Source organism: Falco cherrug, chromosome 4, assembly GCF_023634085.1.
Source record: "Falco cherrug isolate bFalChe1 chromosome 4, bFalChe1.pri, whole genome shotgun sequence".
Taxonomy (NCBI): domain Eukaryota; kingdom Metazoa; phylum Chordata; class Aves; order Falconiformes; family Falconidae; genus Falco; species Falco cherrug.
The window spans coordinates 70,222,542-70,242,239 of record NC_073700.1 but is presented as its reverse complement, the minus strand read 5'-3'; the positions used below and the strand labels follow the sequence as shown (position 1 = coordinate 70,242,239).

The 19,698-nt window shown below is 42.0% G+C and overlaps 1 pseudogene across 1 annotated transcript in view; it reads right to left on the bottom strand.

The window, feature by feature from the left end:
- Window positions 1-5,892: 5,892 nt before the first annotated feature.
- LOC129735880 (uncharacterized) overlaps window positions 5,893-19,698 on the bottom strand; it is a 49,428-nt pseudogene continuing 35,622 nt past the window's right edge. Inside the window, exons 9-12 of the transcript XR_008731791.1 lie at window positions 19,519-19,622; window positions 19,366-19,422; window positions 11,194-14,630; window positions 5,893-7,934 (exon numbers count right to left, since the gene is read on the bottom strand). The product of XR_008731791.1 is annotated as an uncharacterized LOC129735880 (transcript). The remainder of the gene's footprint in view (window positions 7,935-11,193; window positions 14,631-19,365; window positions 19,423-19,518; window positions 19,623-19,698) is intronic.

The window sequence follows — 19,698 nt, the reverse complement described above, 5'->3', positions numbered from 1 at the left end:
CTTTTCCCAATTAAGCCGCTCAAGGCTTTTAGTCCTAATAATTTATCTGCCCCGTTTAAACGTTTTAGCCTTGGGCGACAGCTACAACGAGCATCTCTGCCCGGACCCAGTGAGCACAGTTGTGGAAATAGCGTCGAACTTTTGTCCGACGGTGGCCGCGACACCCCAGCTCCCCTCGCTGCCGGATGCGGGTCAGTCCAAGAGGACACAGGGACACACGCTGCCCTCGCGGCCCCTGCGCCTGCGAGGACCTGCCCGGGGTCCCCGCGGCAGCGCTGCGCCCCGGCGGGGCCGCTCCGCAGGCTCTCAGTGGGGCGGGGGCATATTTTTTTGAGGTGTCATCTTTAGACCAGCAATGTTTAGCTTCTAAACACGCGGTCTAGGCCGGGGAGGCGAGTCCCTGGGAGACCCGAGGACGCGGAAAGCCGGCCCGGAGGGCAGGGTGCTGTTTTCAGGGCAAGCCGCCACCTCTGTCGCTGCCGGAGGCAGGGCACCTGCTAGGTGAGGGAGAGAGGTGACGGGGAGGGGGCTTCGCCCTCTGTCCCGGCACCTGCAGGAGGAGGAGCTGCCCCGGGCCGCTCGCCCCGTCCTCCGGCCCCGCCGCCAGCGTCCCTGCCCGCCCCCGTCCTCGGGGCCCGGCACCAGCCCCGCCAAGGGCACCCGCCGGCGGGGGCAGACCCGGGGCACCTTCGCCCCTCGCTTGTCCCACTCAAACGCCCCCACCCGTGCCCCTCCGCTCTTCCCTCCCCAGAGCCTTTCTCCATCCCGCACCGCTCCCAGAGCAGCCCCGTCGGGGCCGGAGCGCTTTGTGCCGTCGGTGGTGCCACCGGTGACCGGCAGCGCCGGCGCTCCCGAGGCAGCGCCGAGGGGTGTGGGGCCGGTGGCAGGCACAGAGCGGGGCAGAGGCAGGGAAGGGACCGCCCGGTGCCCAGTCGCCGGCCGCAGCGGTCGGCCGGACCGCGCCGCCCGCGCCCGGGCTCGGTGGATGAAGGGCGCAGCCCCCCCGGGTAAATGGCGTGCGAGAGACGACAAATTCAAGGGCACATAGCTCAAAAAAAGTGGAACCGTTCCCTCGTGTTTCGTTGGTTTTTTTTTTTTTTTCTTTTGGGGGTTTGGTTGGGCCTTTTTTTTTTTTTTTTTGGTGCACGGCGGCGGAGGACAATTGCAAGAGTAACAAATTAAGCGTTCAGTGAATCCGTCTCCGGACAAGGCGGCAGTGGTCAAAGCGCTCGGCGGGAGGTGGGAGGATGCTGAGCCCTGGACATGAACAAACCACCCTCCCGGGAAGCAGCAGCCTCGTGTCATTTCACTAAAATGACGAGATCTCGTGAAATACACGGTACCCCAAACGCTGACAGCAGAACTATGAACACAGCTTGGAGAGGAACGGGGACACGATTCCTCCGGCAGCTGATGGCAAAACGTAGTACGTGGCTATAGGTAGCGCGGTACGCGTTCGGATCTCAAGCAAACACCCAACTTCTTCATTTAAGTCTCTCTCTGAGATCATAAAAAATAGGATGCGATATCCTAAAAAGACTAATGACATTTCACAGGTAATGCAATTTAGAAAGAAACACTTCCATGTTTTCTTTTCCAACAATGTGCATTTTTGTAAACTGCTATAAATTGCAATTCAAAAGCCCTGATCTCGCCATCCCCAATCATTTTTTATACTGATCAAATGAATGCAGATACTCCCATTTGGGAGGGGCGACATGACATTTCACTTGGCAGTTCTAAACAGGTCACGGACCTTTCACAGACCCTAAGGCAGTGGGAGGGAGCTCTTTACGAAACCGTGTAACCAAATCAAACCAATGGTTACCCCTTTTCAATACCATTGGAATGGTTTGCACAATGCTATTCACATAGCAGCAGAGAAACTGAAAGGATGGTCATCCAATGGAAATTTCTTTTCTTTTGTTTAAACTTGCAGAGCTAAAAAAAAACCCCTAGAAAACAATTACTTTTTGTATGACAAAAAGATAAACACTTCTACGTACAGCCGTACGTGTACACCACGGCCCTCGGCGCGCCTAGATGTTTATACACATATAGGCACACATCTGTGTGTGTGGATGTACATTTATTGGAGATGTTGCTTTGTTTGAAACCATAGGCACAAAGACACAACATGGCTGCCCTGGAGATGACCTATTGCTTTCAAGTTGCTTGAACACATCAGAATTTCTATTGTTGAGGTTGATTAATTGAAACTGATAAGTTACCATGAATAAAGATTGTTTTTCTGTTTAATGTGGTGGGCCTGATTTGGTAAATGCTTCATTCATGTAGCCTTGCAGTGCAGCATATGGGCAAGATTCATTCAGTATCGCAAACATATACAATTTATTATGCTTGTATGGTCACAACCAAAAGGCCTTTCTATTTTAATGACAAAGTTTGAATGAAAAATTCCATTTAAAGAGTCACTAACATTAAACGCGGGTTTGTAATTTATTCGTGTTGCCGGCTGCCGGGAAATCGAGCGCCTTGGAAAAGCGGCGGCGCGGCGGGCCGAGGGCAGCAGCCGTGCTGCGGGGCCGAGCGGCCGCCTCGGCGGGCCCCGGCCGCCCCACGCGCGACAAGGACGCCCCGCCGCCCCCGCGTGTCACACGCCGCCGGTAAACTTATGGCCGCGTAGCTCCCGCTCCCCCGGCCTGAGCTCGACGGGGCGGATGGTGAGCACCCGCCGCGGTCTCCAGCGCCTCTCCGGGCAAAGCCGCCCACGGGCCCAAGGACGCCGCTGCCCGAGGCGGGAGGTGGCACACCCGGCGTGCCCGCCCGGCTCTGCCCGCGCCGCCGGCGGAGCCGCACCCCGGGAGCAGCGGTGCCCTCCCGGCGCCCTCCCCCGCCGCGCTGCCCGCGCCCCGCTTGCGCTCGGGGGCCGGAGCCACGCCGCGGCACGCGTGGGCGGCCGGGGGGCTCGCCGGGTCCCTGCCGCAGCCCCTCGGAGCGCAGCCGGGAGCCGGCGACGGCAGGGCGGGCGGCGGGGAGGCCCGGCGGGGTGCCCGCGGCCGCCCGGTGCCTCCCGCGGGTCCGCGGACGCCAGGGGACGCGGGTGGCCGCTCTGGCCCCGGGCGCCACCGCGGAGGTGGCTGCTCGTAAAGGGTGCGGGAGAAGCAGAAGGGTTCGTGGTCCCCGTCCAGGCTGGAGCAGGGGGTTGTGCTGGCGCTCAGGGGTGAGGTTACGCGCCGCTGCGGCCAGGGGAGTTTTGCCTCAGCACCTCTAAGCCCAGCCTCGCTCCTTCCCCGCCTCTCGCTGGGTAATCGCTGTTCTCAGTACAGACAGCTCCCAACCTTGACCTCACTGCTTCTCACAAAGCCCGTCTCATTTTCTGCATCCTCTTAAAGTCAAGCAGCTCAAAGCAACAACACAGCCTCACCCAACAGGGGAAAAAAGATGAAACTTGAGATGAAGGTGTGATGAAGGCCTGTCAGGAGCTACTGTGGGGCAAACCAGTACACTGCGGCCTGTGTGGGGAGGGTCTGAGCCTGTTCTTGCCTCTTTGATGGGATTTGTAAAACAACGTTTAACAAAATCAGCGTATTTGACTGTCAAAGTAGAGTTTATGCACCATCACAAATAAGTAATTAAGTATGGGGCTGAAATTCATGAAAAATCCCTTGAAAGAGCTCTTTCAAGCATTTTTTCTAAAAAAATATGACCTCTTAACCTCTTCTTCCTCGATTGACAGAAAAATTTGAAACAGAAACAATGTAATCTATCAAAATAAGTTGTGTTACTTCTGTAAATCAGATATTTATGTTTGAGCTTTCTCTTACTGACAAGCTGTAAAGGCTCACTGTTATTCCAAGGTTTTATCTCTGAGATTCTTGTCTTTTCTGCTCATTAAGAGTCTGTCTACAGATTACAAAGTCAATAGATGCAAACAGCGGACTGTGAGAAAACTCTCCCTGAGTACATAAAAATCAACAGCAGTGGACGCTATACAATGGAAAGCATAGATGTTTTTAGGTGCTCGGCTTTATCATCTTTAAACAAGGAAGAGAGTAAATATTGTGGCAAAGCTTCACCTTCCAGCGTTGCACACTTCCTTTTGCTGTTCCTAAAGGTGGATCTCTAGGCATCATCATTTCTTAATGGCAGATTGAAGTTTAAGTGAAATACAGTTTACAAGTGTTTCGAGTTTTCTACTCATACCTGCAGCGCTAACTACCAGCCCTCCTACCGGGCGGTGCACCTGGACGGGATGACTTTACAGCTACTTTTGCGGATTATCCTGTAGAGGGATGGATGACTGAACTCCGCGGAGCTCTTACACTTCATGGGGAGTCTGGGGGATTCCGGGCCCTGGACAGGTTCCTTCAGTCGCTGAGAGGTGCCTCTAGGTGCAGATTTTCAGTATTTCGTGCCCTAGCAGCCCAAGTTACTATATGCTTATTTTTTTAATGCTGCAATTTGTACACTCCCAATATTCCTCCGTGATCGCACGTTGAAGTGAGACTAAAATAAAAAACAACAACCATCAAACAAACAAACCAAAAACAAACAGGCAAAACTCTCGGCTTCAACTCAACTCACCGAGAGGGCTCTGGGGTACGAGCGGGCTGAGTGCTTTCACACCCCGCACACATCTAAGTCACGCTCCTCTAAATACCTGCGGGCGGTGGTTTGGACCATCTTTAAAACCTGGCAAAAAATAATTTCCCGAAACGTTCTTGTGGACACCAGCAGGTCTGTGGCGGGGAGTTACTCCAGAAGAATCTGACGCCTGCCCCGGCGCGGCGGCTACTGGCCACGGGGACCGGGCACTCGCCCACACGCCTTCAGCGCCGCCCGCCGCCAAGCAGCGGCGAGCGGGGTCCAGGCTTGGGCAGCACATCTACCCATCCCCGGCACGTAAGCAGGGAAAGGCAGCCAAAGCCCAGGAACAGCCTCCCGCTGCCCACGACCGGGCGGCCCTTGCCCGAACCGCTGCCGCGGGCAGCTTGGCGCCGGCACGGGCCGGGCCCGCTCCCGCTCCCGCCCCCGGGCCGGGGACACCGGCGCGGCTCCCGCAGCGGGCTGCCGCCGCACGGCAAGGCCGGGAGCACCAGGCCGCGGCTCCCCGGGCTGCAGCCCGTACCCACCCGGGGCCGGCCGTGCCCCTGGGGCGCGGAGCGTGTCCGCGGTGCCGCAGGGCGGCGGGCGGGGGCCGGGCCTGCGTGGGAGCTGCGGGCGCCCCTTTCCCCGCGGGGCTGGTGCTCGGTCCGACGCTACGAGCGATCGTTTGCAGAGGAAGCGCCCAGCCGGGCTCAGCCGGGCTTTTGAAGGCTCACCTAGGTACATTCTACGTTTACACTAACCCATCGCTCCCTTATTGTACAGAACGCACGCTACAAGAGCACGTAAATGTCAGACCTAAGCGGAACCAACACGTTCTCGTTCCTCCCCAGCCGCATGGTAGACCTGGCAGCTGCCCCGCCAGGCCGGGTCACTCGGCGCGGAGGACGGCAGGCGGCCGCCGGGCGGGTGTGTAACTGCCCGCGCCGGGCCGCTGCCGCCGGCCGCTCCGCTGGCTCTGCCGACCGAACGCTCCCCGGCCACACACCGCGTGTTATGGACACTGCCCCCCGCCCGGCTGTGCGGTGCGTTTCCTCTTCCCGCACACCACCACGCGCTCGCCGCCCGCAAACCGGGAGCAGCCGCCGCTGCCGCCGAGCGCATCGTCACACGTGGGTATGTGTGCCCGGCGAGGCTGCCCTTGCAGCTCACACCTGCAACTACTTTACAAGAATAGCACAGAATTCAAAAAGCTCTATTTGAAAAAAGAAAAGGCTACAGGTAAGTTGGGGGCAGGTGCTGATCTGGAACCTGTCTAGGATAAAGAGGTTTAATATGTCCCCATAGCATTTATAAAATACTTCGTTTTGCAGGACGTTAAAATATATTTTTCTCTTTTATTTTTAAAAAGGGTTGACATTAGACGTCAGAAAATTTAAATAACAACATATTTGTATAGAAATAAATAATCTATATTGAAGCTAATAAAGTGACAATTCTTTTTACTACAGATTCCATTGTACTATTAAACTTGTATGCAGAGTCAGACAATCGGGGGAAGTGATGCAGCGCTTGAATCCCAGATCCAGGAACTTCATGAACAGATAAAGGAAACAGTTCACTTCCTAAAATTTACTTCATTGAGATTATCATACATTACTAGGCCCCTGTGTTTTCATGTCTTTAAGTAATTACTTGTTTTGTTAAATGTCAACGAACTTATTCACAGAAAAAACCTATGCATTAGAGCACTGTGTCATTTTCTTCTTTTAAGAACAATTACCCTAGCTGAAAAAGATCCAAACAATTAACTCACCTGAGATTTACCACAACTAATTCTACCTTAGTATATGCAATTCACTGGATTTATCCACATATGTGTGGATGCAACCAACAGATGATTTCACTGAGGCTTTGATGTGGAGCACTAAAACTGTTCTTACTTCCATACTGTTTGCCAGAGTCACCAAAGCAATGCATTTCACCATTTTAGAAAAGAAATTAACATTCACTTTACTAAGTGAAAGTTTATGAACTGCTGTCAATAATCTTTCCACAAGTTGTCAGCTTGCAATAAAATTGATCAAGGATATTTTAAATAGGAATCATATACCTGAAGCACTTTCTGTTTACATCAGTATTGAGGGCTTCAGTATCCTGAAAAGAAATTCTAGCTTGTTATCCTTGACATAAACCTGATATTCTAAAAATCGATTACATTTATACCCTGTAGATATTTCTTTCTTGAACTGGGGTAGCAGTGTTCCAAGTATATTTCCTTGGAAAGCTTGAACATACTATTTTCAGTTTGGAACTTACCAGTTTTCCTCCCTGAACATCTGATCAGATGATTTGAAGCAAATCAAGTAAACTCCTTCTATTATTGAAAGAGTAAATCCTTGCCCAGTTTTGGACAGACTATCTACTGTGTTTAATAGTTTAAAAATATTATTTCAATAACCCCTATTTTCTGACTGGTACTTACTTATTGCTGTTACTGTAGATATACAAACCCAAGAACTCAAGAGTGGAATGTAGGGAAGCCCTTTCCTCATCCTCGGCTCACAGTTATAAGCTCTGGGAAAGTACATTCTGCTTGGCTTTTTCTGGAAAAGTCTTCAGAGGACTGAGAAGGTGAGGTAGGAGGGCAGGTTGGACCGTAGGGACCTGTATATGCACATGGAAGAAATTAATCTGAAGACAAACAGTTACTGATAACTTTCTTCTTTAGGTGTGTGCTTATGTATATCTGTTCACATGGTTTGTGACTCCAAGCACTGAACCTCCTAAAACTCCATATATCTAGAGAAAGCTCATGCAATCAATATTGAATAAGGACTCTGGAACCGTCCTCCAATGTGCAGCACTGTGTATCAATAATTCAGCAATAACATAGGTGGAAATGGGATGTTCTGCAAAGAAGCCGCTTACACCACTTGAAATCTAACTGTACGTACTGCAACAGCCTAAATGTTCAAAATCTTCAAGAAAGCCTGTGGCAAAAATCCCATGAGAGATGAAAGGCAAGTGTATCTTGCAATTAAAGCTAGGTAGATCAATACTTAAAGTTGGGAAGAGGTAATAGTTTTTTTTTCTTCTTTAAAAACTCTTAATTTTTTTAGTACCTTTTGTGTCTTGTTCATTCCACCAGTGGCAGCATCCATGGCAAGAGAGTGTGTAGGGGTACAAAACAGAAAATGTTATGACCAAATAGACTGGGCGTCTTCTAATAATTCATTCAGATATGGAAGCACAGATGAGGTTTGTTACTACAGAATATTCCACACAGAATTTAACCGTTGTCAAGAAGATACTTTCCAGAGCAGAAGAGTAATTGAAAACATCAAGGATTCCTTCAGAATATCCCATATTCTCTTTGAGGGGAATCTATAGGGCAGACATCACCCAGCAGTATGGGTCTGTACCTGGAATGACAATATATAGCATGGTAATTAGAACAATTATTTCTGTATAGCTTCAATTATGCATGCAGACATTACACTCTACAATCTAATCAACTATTAATGAGAAAGATATCAAGCTCTATGCAGAAGACAAAACATCACATTGGAGGAGTCTTCTGTTGAGTCACAGTTTCGATATACTTCACATAACCAATGAATTTATTCCATGTTTCAATCATTTTAAAGCATCAGGGTTAGTATTGTTTTAAAGTAAATTAATCAAGAATTTTGTTTCTAATAATTTTCTCTAGTTCAGGGAGTATTTTCCTTTTGGTAAAATTGATGCTGCAGTGAATACTTGTTTGCTAACCAATGCCGCCTGCACCCCCTTCTTTGTTTCAGAATTGCTGAAAACAAAAAAAACCAGTGCAACATCAAAGAAAATGAGTCCCTGGAGTGGCATGTAGAAACTCAGTTTGTCAGACCTTGGAAGCATTTTCCAGTAAAAGAATTCAGGTTACAGGAACATTTCCCACTACTGCTTAGTGAAAAACAGTTTGCTTTTTAAAACCAAGAAATCAGAGTATATTAACATGTAGACTGCTATGATGCCAGAGGTGGGTCCTATGAACAGCGGGATCAAGTCATCCTCTTCCCCAGCTGGACACCTTGTGTACTCCACAAAGTTACAAAAGTAACCTGAACTCTTTAACTTTGAACCTTGGTACACATAACATCTAAAATAGCTTAGGGCAGGCATTTACAAGGTATCTATGAATGCTACAAATAGCTTCATATAATATAAACACTGAGCATCATCAGAACAGGATGAGCAGACAAGCTGGTCTTGTTAAGGCAACAGTTGCTTAAGTATGTCAGAAATCGGAGTATTTTCCTTTGTGCTCCATGTTGCCTCACTGAAGCTAGCAACAATTCCTTTAAACCATCAGCAAAAGCTGATAACCTTGTTGCTGAAAGTGTGGTTTCTTTCTACTTCAACAGACTCAATTCAGCTGATCTTCCACTATTTAAAAAAAAAAATTAAATTTTGTTCTTCATTCAGCCAATATTCAGTAAGAATGGTAGGTTCGAAGAATAAAAACAAATCAATATAACTATTCTGTAAGCTGAAATGTGCTTGTGTTTTGTTAAAAGAGAATGGAGATGAATTTTCCATGAATTCTTGATCACATTGAAATGCAATCACATTTATGCTTTGCTATGCTTTGTTTGAAGCCCCATAGCTTCCTTCTTCCCCTGAGACTTTGGTAAGCAAAAGATTGCGAAGACTGTTAAATAATGTTTTGCACTTAGGTATGTGATGGAGTCATAGATTGCACTTGGAAAATCAATCACAGGCTCTCTTATGCCTGGTTTTCCTCTGTTCACCATCAGTGAAAAACTCAGGAGGAAATTACTGTAGTGGTAGAAAGAAGGCAGCAGCCAGTCAAGAAACTCTCCAGACTAGTCCCAAAAAGACTAGTCTCAAAACTACAGTTTGCTGTGCATATTAGAGGTTGAAGAAAGGAGAAAAGGAAGGCAGACAGTTCTCTAGAAGTCCTTTCGCATAGATGAACTGTCTTTTTTTTTTGTTGAGAAAAAAATGATACAGCATTTGGCTCAAATTCCCAGAAACACTGGCAATCACCAAGAAATGTTAGTAACAGTGCCTAGTTGGAGAAATTCCTGCTCGGTAGGTATCTGCAAGGCTTATTATGTATTTGTTAGACAGTCTTTGTAGAGTAAAGGAAATCAGTGTGAAACCTCCAGTCACTGAAGCAATCAGACTTTTATCTGCATATCAAGAACAGAAACCACTTCATTTGCAATGAGTCATAAATACTCAAACATCCCAACCATTCCTACCTACGTAGTCACAATAAAATGTTCTCTTAGAGGCTGCCTCCTGCCTCCAAGCCTTCTGAGTCCTTGTCTTGAATAACTGAATCGAGACAACCATACTTTAACTTAGAATTTGGAAACAAAGAACTCTTTTCCTTGCTCCACACAGACTCTTTGGCTTGAAATCTGGGTCAGATAAAAGTCACCAACAGCATGAATGCTACCACATGTAATAGATCAAGTCCATTTGAATGTAACCACCTCTGCTCTCTTTAATTTAATTTCTTTCTTGGCCTTCTGCATGGGGAACAATTTTACAGACTGACACTGAAATCATGCTCCAAAACCATACAGAGCTAACTTGGCTCTCTGGTCATAGCCTCAGCAAACAGCTGACCAGAAGAAAAAAAAATGATTAATCAGAACGGTAAAGTGCTGTGATGTACAATGTATTATCTCTTTCTTTGTGGTTGTCCTTATCACTACTATTTTTCAATCACAGCACAGCCAACGCTAGCTGTAAACCAGCAAAGATGACTATGTTTCCAGGATCATGAGTGTCCCAGGGACTGAGCCTTGTCAGAACAAACACCGTACCCATGCTGCCTCTAAGTCATTCCAAAATAAAAGTAGCTTTTACATACAGAATCAGAAACAGGACTGGAGAAGAGCTACAGAAGCAGAACACAAGGAGTAGAGCAATGCCCAAGGTAGATGCTTGCATTGGTTAAAGTATACCGCAAGGCCAAAGAGAAATGTTTAAATTATATATTCGTGCATTTAGAGATACAAATGTAGAAAACGTAGCAATTCCCTACATTTATAAAGTCAGTCAGAAATACATATGTGAAGAACTACAAACCATTTCAGAGTGCATACCTGGTTTTAGCCCTAAGAATACACTGGGCTAAAAGGGTGCTACCCAAATGCTTGATATTAAGCACATGTTTTTAAACATCTTGCTGGAGAAGGAATCACAAGGCTTAAGTAAAGAAACTGTGATGTCGTATGTCAAAACAAAATCCCCACTAACCAACATTCTAAGAGACATCGCAAACAGTGTTTTGCTTAATGGTTATTATGCTTTTTATTTTTTAATAGCAGAGATATTGAAAACAAGAGAGGTTAGTATTACAGTTTTGATGCATTACTGTTGAAGTATGGTTTTGATACCCACCCTATAGCACACGTAGAGGCAGAGGTTAATAAAGTTCTTATAATGTTCTTCAAATACATAATTTCATGGTGTATTGAAATGGAATTAAGTTAATCTGTGATTTCTCATAGAGCGAGATGACAGTACCTCAAAACCTTATAAAATCTTACAAGAAAGAGAGAGCTGGAGAAATATGATCATGTTCAACTATACACTAAGCACTAAGAAGAAAAGACTTAAATAGCACAGTAGGTTACTCTGCATCACAAATTTCAGACTCACCATCTTCAATCACTGTCCATTTTTGTTGCATTTGGAACTCTAAGGAAATAATCTTCGTCTTCTTTCTGGTCTTCTGTACACTGGGAATACATTGGGGGCTAGAGGAGAAATATTTTCTTATCAAGGTTGATTAGAAGCTATTGGTTGACTAAATAACTAGAAAGCCAAGTTACAGTTAAGTTCATCTGAATTCCAGGAAAAAGAAATAAAATTAAAACTGTTCTTAGAACAAAGAAACATTATGAAATACAGAAATGAGATTTATATAAACAATTCTAATGCTTAGCTTAGTAATGTGTGCTTGAAGAAAACCCCAAGAGATATTTTAGCTACCAGCATTTAAGCCAAATATAATATGGCCTTAATTCTTGAGAGACTATTTTAGGACCTGACTCAATTTTAATTAAAATAAGCATAAATATTTCTACTGAGTTTTGAGAACTGGAGTTGTTTCATACATGCCCTTTTTGCAGGACAGGACATAATGAATGTAATATTTGCATGCATATTTACATATATATATATATAAAAGATATATATTTCAGACAAATATACACAGACAAGTCAGGATTTGTGTATTTATCTATATCTATACTTACTTGTATTTCTGACCAGCAATTTGTTACAACATGAATAAGGCACATTTCTACCATCTTGCTTAATAAACTAGTTTTATTCATTTCCATAATTTAAAGAAGGTCATGTAATCATGGGTACAGTGAATTTGACTTCTGTTAGAAACAGACACACTAGTGTACTATGTAGACTATTAATACCCGTAATTCTAAGCACTTAAGCATCTAATATTCCTTTTAAATATTTCCACAGTTTTACAGAATTGCTAAGAGATTTTCATGTTCTCTTCTGAGAGAAGCATCTGAAAGTCAATTAATCCTTTGTTATTTTGCAGAGACTTGTTTAGAAAATTGAGAAGAGACACTTCAGGATGCTTTTCACTGAAAATTGTGCTTTATTATCTTTATGCGAGTTGATGGTTAAAATGGAAAACGCATTATTTTTGTAACCTTGGTGTCTTTTCCGTAATTACTTGTAGCAACCTGAACAGTATCTTACTCTTCATTAGCCTTTACTTAAATGTAATTTTTTCCTCACATGAATATCTTCTGGCACTACACTGGCCCCTGGATCCCTGTTATTTTCTGGCATAAATAGTTGTATCATATAGGCTTTTATGTTCGTCTTGCATTAGATATCAGCATTTCAAATAATAATCCCAGTTGAGTGACATGTATTTATTTCTCTTAAAGATTCTACCTGTGTTCACAAACTGGGTATAGAATTCTCCATCACCTGAAGTAATCTGATAATTTATCTGTGGAGGTTGAGGTATTAGGCCTAAAAGGTAACAAGACAAATTAAGCCCTTACCAGTTAGGCAACTGGAGGTGTTCATAGCTTTAGAAACCCACTCATTTCTTATTTAAGTCATTTTGCTAATCCCATTTATTTTAGAACTGGATGAATAAGGCTTATGCTGGCCTTGCTAACCACTGAGATGATACTACTCCAGTTCATATGCTTAGAATTAGGTGGTTAGAATTGCAGACACCTAATTTGATTTTTTTTTTTTTTGTATTGCAGCTGGCTTTAAAACTGAAGCTGGCATGCTTTTCACGAATACTTGTTATTACATGCATTTGAAAACAAACAACTCAGAAAATTTGAATATATTAAAGATTTAAAAAATAAACAATAATATAAAATGCATGTAAATAATCATGATTCACATTGTAGAGAAATGGGAAATTCCATATATGTCTGCAGCAAGTCACTGTCCGATGTCAAGAAACTCCCATTGAAATGGGAGTTCCCAATCTTCCATTATGCAAATGAGAAATGTTGACTCTTGACTATATAAAAGTCTTACCCTATGCTTCACAAAATTGTCAAAAATATTATCATTATTAAGTACAGAACATAATTAAATATTTATGTTTAGAAAAAAATGTTACATACTAAAGTTGAAGGCAAATATAACCCATCTCTGAATCCCTTCATACCTCTTGTATCATTTTCAATACAAACAGGACAAGCCACCTGTAATAGGCTAATTACATACTAAACACATTTCAAGAAAGTGTAGCTTAAGACATATAAGCTGATAAGTGAGAAACCAACATTAATAAAATATTTTAAAAAGGATATAACATTTTGCCTAATTGAATATGGAATTGTCATCACTGTATAATCATTCCTAAATCAGGGGGATATGTTTTAACTTGACCATATCTGAATTGTACATCTTTTACATTGAGAGTTGAATATATTTGCAACAAAATTTGATATATGGTTTCAATCAGGAAAAAAAAAATCAATGGAAGACACCATTTTAATGCAAATCTATGTTTGAACATTTATTATGCTAGTGATGGTAAACTCAAAATGTTTTCAATTTGGCAAGCTCCTTTCTTGTTCATTCTCCCTGGAATTCTTACTATGCTGTCAGAACAGCACAAAATGCGACAAAACACAACTCTATATGAAGGAAATAAATGCAATTTTTCTGTTTAAGATCAACTGCTATGCAACAAATGTATTTTAAACATTTATATCTCCCAATTACGTTTTGCCAAAATAATTTTCTTAAATCCCTCCAAGCACAGTGTAGCGTGTGTCTAACTGAACAGAGACAGAGACAATATGAAGTTGCGCTAACCCATGCCCATCCAAAGGATTGTCTGAAGACATTTCTGAAATCTAGAGCATTTAAATTAAATCCCAAAGGACTTCTGAGTTATTATGGAGCCCTCTCCCCTGATCCAGGAAGTAAGCAGGCTGTGCTAGTCCTGTACCTAGACTAGACTGTATCTTCCCCTGTTTAACTTCCCAGGAAAAAAGGACCCTAATTTCACTCTTGCCTGCTGTACCCACTTGCATAAGAGACAGATGACTTTTTTGTGGTGGCTCTCCCTGCCATGTTAGGACTTAAAATTTGAGTAGCCCACAGAGCGAGTAATACACCAGACCTCATAGTTCCTGATCTCTCTGTCAGGTGGCTACAAGGGGCGACCTACAGTCCAAGTCTGAATTCACAAACTGGCTGAAAAAGTTATCGTTATGGTTCACTCATATTCTGCAGATGGACACTATGTTTACCTAGCGAAGGCACAATGTATGTGCTATATGTATCCACAGATTATGTACACAAGATTGTACTGCATGTGTCCGAGCATATCTGACTTTGACAATCTGCCTCTGTTGGACTTATATTTCATAATTTTTACTATCATATGGCATGAGCTGGCTTCTATGTCTTGTTGTATTAAAAAGGGTTCTTTCAATAGAAACGAAGCATTAAATGAAATAAACCAGTTGTCTTCACTTACTGTCTCACTGAGAGATGTACATTTAAGTGCTAGTAACTGGTGTTGCAGTTTTTTTCTAAGAAGCATCTCATCCTTAATTGCATGCAGAAAAATTGATTGAAAGATTTTAACATTGTTAACCTACATTAACCTGTTCTTAAGAATTAAAATACATAATTAAAAACATACTGAAATGGAATTTCAATTTACATCAAAATAACTATAATGAAGCACACATTTGATTGATATTCACTTGAGAGTTGTAAATATAAGAGACTCTTAAATATAGATGGAGCGTATTAGTTCTGGGTAGCCTCAGCCTATCTCATATGATCATTAATCAGTCGAATTCAAGTTCAGAGCACTGCCACCATCATTATCCACCATCAGTGGCTAATCTTAGGAGACACTCCCATTTAAAACAACATTGAAGGCTGGTAAAAAACATTGAAGGTAAAAAACCACTGCAGCGGAATTCCTCTTATTTAAGAAATCTATCAGTCTATGAATTATTACCCATTGCTCTGTCCAATTAATACATGCATTCATTAAAATTTTGAAAATGAGAAACTTACCTGATTTCACCAGTAATGAATGTGAGGTTTGTCTTTTTTCTCTCCTCACTAAATTCACTAATCTTTGCCTCTTCTCTGACATATTTTCTACAAACTCCTGTGTATTTCCTGTGCATGTAATTTCTATAGGGTATTAGGTACTAGAAGCCTTAAATTCTGTTAATTCTACAGTCCAAAGAGTTCCTTGGGAGTTTATATTAGGGATGCAATGATAAAATTCATTTTAGCAATGAACACCAAGCATATTTGTGAATATGACATCTCTTTTGATTTATGAATATATGTTACATTGTTTAGGAAAAAACCAGATACAGCGTAACAGAGCAAGAATTAACAAATATACTCCAGTTTTAATCTGATTCCATACTACTGAAAATATTGTGATAAACACAAATACAAATAGCAGAAAACAAAAATAAAAGACCAGATTACACCAGAAAAATATAAATAGATGTGTTGATAGTTTGCATTTCTTTAACATACATCTATAGCTGTGTCATAAATAAATAATTTTACACAAGTACCTCAAAGACCGTGATACAGAAGATGGTTAAGATATTGCAATCAATACTCTCCAGTACAACTTCAAAATAGCATTATAAAAAAATGTACTTTTTTTATCTTTTTCAGGCCTCAGGGGAAATAATTAAGCAAACACTATCAGCAAAATTAGGACAAATAACCAGTATGCATTCAGCAATCCATGGGACATATATGCATTAAAATGCCATTAATATATTACATTACATGTATAAGTAAAGTAACAGACCTTATGCAGCAGAAAAACCAGAGGAGTAGAATACACACTTTGAATTTAAAATACCATCCTTTTCCTGCCTGCAAATTTACTGTAACTTTAAGCACAGAGTGCTGATATTTTATCTAATCAATGAAAATTGCTACCTAATTTCTCAAGGCCCAGTTCAAGAGGTAATTTGAACAGCTGTAAAATTTTTCTTCTTTCTTTACAAAGAAAGGTATTACACTGCAGAAAAAAGATCTTTTTAATGAAGGGAATCAAAAAACCTTGAAAAAGATGAAAATTATTGTATCATGTGATAATTCTTCTGAAATAAAAATATGTAATTTGGATTATTTGCCCTTGAATTTGTGAAGAGTGGTAAGTGGCAGTGAAATATAGTCTCTTCTGCTTCATAATCTCCACAGAGTTCAGCTCCAGTTCATTAACAACTAAAAGACTGACAGTCGTGGTTGGTCCTATGTGATTCAGATCATTGATATATATGAAGATTTTAAAGTAAAAAAAACCTTGTATCATAAAGAAGATCTTCATGAAACCCATTTTACATTAACTATCATCTTTCATGGCAATTACAGCAGAATGGATAATGTTATCAGCAATCTTGGAGTACTGGGCTCTGTCTGCAACTGGTTACAAAACCAGAACTTCATGGGCATTTTAGCTACAAACAGTAAATTAAGAAAGATGTAAAGGAAAACTTAAATGGATTTAATTGTTATGAAAAATGAAAGAGAACTGGCATTAGAAGTACTAACTAAACAGATTTACATTCAATATTCTGCAGATATTTTTCAAGTACTTCATTCACCAGGCCGCACAGTCTTTGATGATTTCATGACACATAGAAAGTATTTTGGCCACAAGAGGGCTCACATATTTTATAGTTATTTTTTAAAAATATGAGTATAATAAACAGGCAAAATTCAAGGCAAATATGCGCTGCCCAAATACTCACCTGTTGTTAGTAAATAATTTCCGTGGTTCTTTAATAAACTATCTGAAAAAAATGAAGTAAAAATAAGGATGTTCCCCTAGTCTATTTATATCTCACCATTAATTGGCTTTTCATCAAAATGAATCTGTTTCTATGATGTTACAATGACTAGCGATGTAGAAAATTACAAATTAATCTCTTATTTAAACAAATAATTTTAATGGTCTCTGTTAAAAAAACCCTCCAGTACTTACCTATTCAGGCAATACAGTGTGTACTCATTAAAGTAGACCTGGCAAGAATAATAGAACTTTATTTTTCTACAGAGACTTGCATTATTACTAAAGGCACTGATAATGCTGTCATTATATTATCAACGTAGTGTATTCTCACCATTTTCAGATGAGAAGATAACTTGGGGCCTATTTCAATGAATACTATATTTAATGAGAAACTATCCACTGACCTTAGAAATACTGTATCAGACTAAACAAGCATGAAGTACAATACAGAGCGTTTGTGGTGCAATGAATGTACCTTCATTGCAGTTCACCAGTTGTAGGACAGGAATTACTGACTGCATTTCCACACCTTTGATGAGTGTTGAGGAGATTAAAAAGTGCAGGAAAAAAACTGTCTGAAATACAGCAGAATGTGAAGTTAGTGGGAAATTTTGTTCCTTAAAATTTGGTATCAGTCCAGATGAATTTGACATAATCTTGAGATATGGGGGGGGGTGGTGGGAAGCTTGAAAAGAACGAAATACAGTGTTTACATGATTACATAGGTTCCTTCAGGACTCCATAAATTTGAAGTTAAAGTTTGTCTGATTCATCCCTACAACAGTAGCAAAGATATCACCAAGAACTATTAAAGTCATTTGGCATCTGCCAGGAGGGATCTTCTATTCTGCCATTCCAGGCAACACGCACATGCAAACTACCTCTGGCAATAAACCCTACAGCTTCCACATCTTGTTCCAGACCTTTCAGACTCATTTTCATAGTAGTTCTCAGGTTCATAGTTGGGACTCTGACAACAACATAGTAGGGAAGCTCTGACAGCCCTTGTTAGAATGGAGGCTAACAAGGTTTTCCACCCTATTTGCGTGCTGTGGAGTTCAGTCTTAGTACATCATGTTTCTTCAGACAATGAAGATGCTGAGTGCACTATGTAAGATATGCACTACCAAAATGTTTTGCTGCAAGGAGAAAATCATAGACCTAAGATGTGTTGCACAACTTGCCGTCCACACTGACGTCCAGGGCAGACTGGTTGCATTCATACTGGGCCAGGCTGGATCCTGTGGGGCATGTGTGGATTTTAGATATTCTTAGTCTGTATTTTTCTACCTAAAATAGCCCAGGGCTATGTCATGGCCTATGAGAGAGGTGTTTTTATAGCATGGTGCCAAACACATGTTGCATGTTCTGAGATGTGGCCTGATGTTATGTGGGTATGCCATCTCCTCTGTACTGCCTACAGGAAACAAACTAGCACCAGAACTGCTCTAGGGTTTTGTCTAGAGGAACTGTTTTCTCTATTCCAGAATATGAGTGAAGCAACAGGGACACTCTGGGGCTCGTAAGAGAACCAAGACCCAAAGACAAATGTGAGTATTTACACCATTACAAATTGTTAGTATAGATGTAGTTCCTGGCACATCTGGCTGGCTAAGTGCTACTTGCCCAAGAAACAGCATAAGGCTTTTTCAATGGGCGAGATTTATACTAGGACCAGCTTTAGGCCAGCCAAGAGAACTAATAGCTTTACAAGTTTTTCAATCTCAGTCATGGCAAATCAGAAAGATGTGTCCCAAATCTGTGCTGGAGCTGTGTGACCTAGAAGCACTACAGTTCTGAGTCAGTCTCTATGACTCTCAGCAGAGCTCCATGGGAGCCTCCACGTTCTTTTGCTAGAAATTCTTTGCGTTTGATGATTACAGGGAATTTGTGGGTTTCAACACAGCATTTTCCAGCCAAAGTGTTTCAGAATATAGAGAAGAAAGATGAAGATTTTAGGGAGGATGGATAGAGCAGAGAAGAAAACTGGCTGAGTAAAAGAGTATGGACAAAGGAGAACTGTCATCACATGAGGAACAGAAGAAAGCACTGTCGTTCTGAGACAGAGAAAGTGTAGTGACAGAAAATGGTGAAGTATGAAACAAGGGAGATGAAAACGAATTCTGGGAAAGAGAGGCACTGGGAAAGAAGACAAACAGGTTTAAACCCCCATGTATTAACAGCTTAAAATCTCATTCCAGACTGCCATAAACAAGACATTAAAGAAAATGTAGTCTAACAGCACACAAGTTTTAAGAACTCTGAGTACTATTAACACAATTGTACAAAATTACCTGTCTGAAGTGTTTATCACTGCTACAAACACATTCAGTATATTATTCAGTCTATTAATATCTAATGCCAATTTCTTAAATCTAGCTGTTACATCCTTAAATGCTAATGACTAGGTAACTGAAAAATGTATATCGCTACCTTAATTTTCACAAATGTAATTTTCAAAATTTATAGGTCTAAGTGTTTTATCAATGCAGTCAGTTCAGTAATACTAAACTGTTCTGTAAATCTGGAATTTCTTTTCCCCTATTGTATTACTTTGCTCGGCTTCTTTTCTAAGATAGAAAAAAAAACGTGTAAAGAGAAGATGTTAAATCAGCACAGAGGCTTCTTAAGTCTTCAAAGCCACATCTTAAAAAATTGGCCAGTACCTTTCTGTGGTTTGCCTTTCCTGACCTTTATGTTTCTCCAGTTTCTCAGTTTCAGCAGTCAGGGTTCTTTCAGCAGCTTGCTGCTCAGGTACTACATATGTTATCTGAAACTAAGCAAAACACTGTTTATTTCCTTCATCAACTATGCAAAAACAAATACAAAGTTTTGCTCATACATAC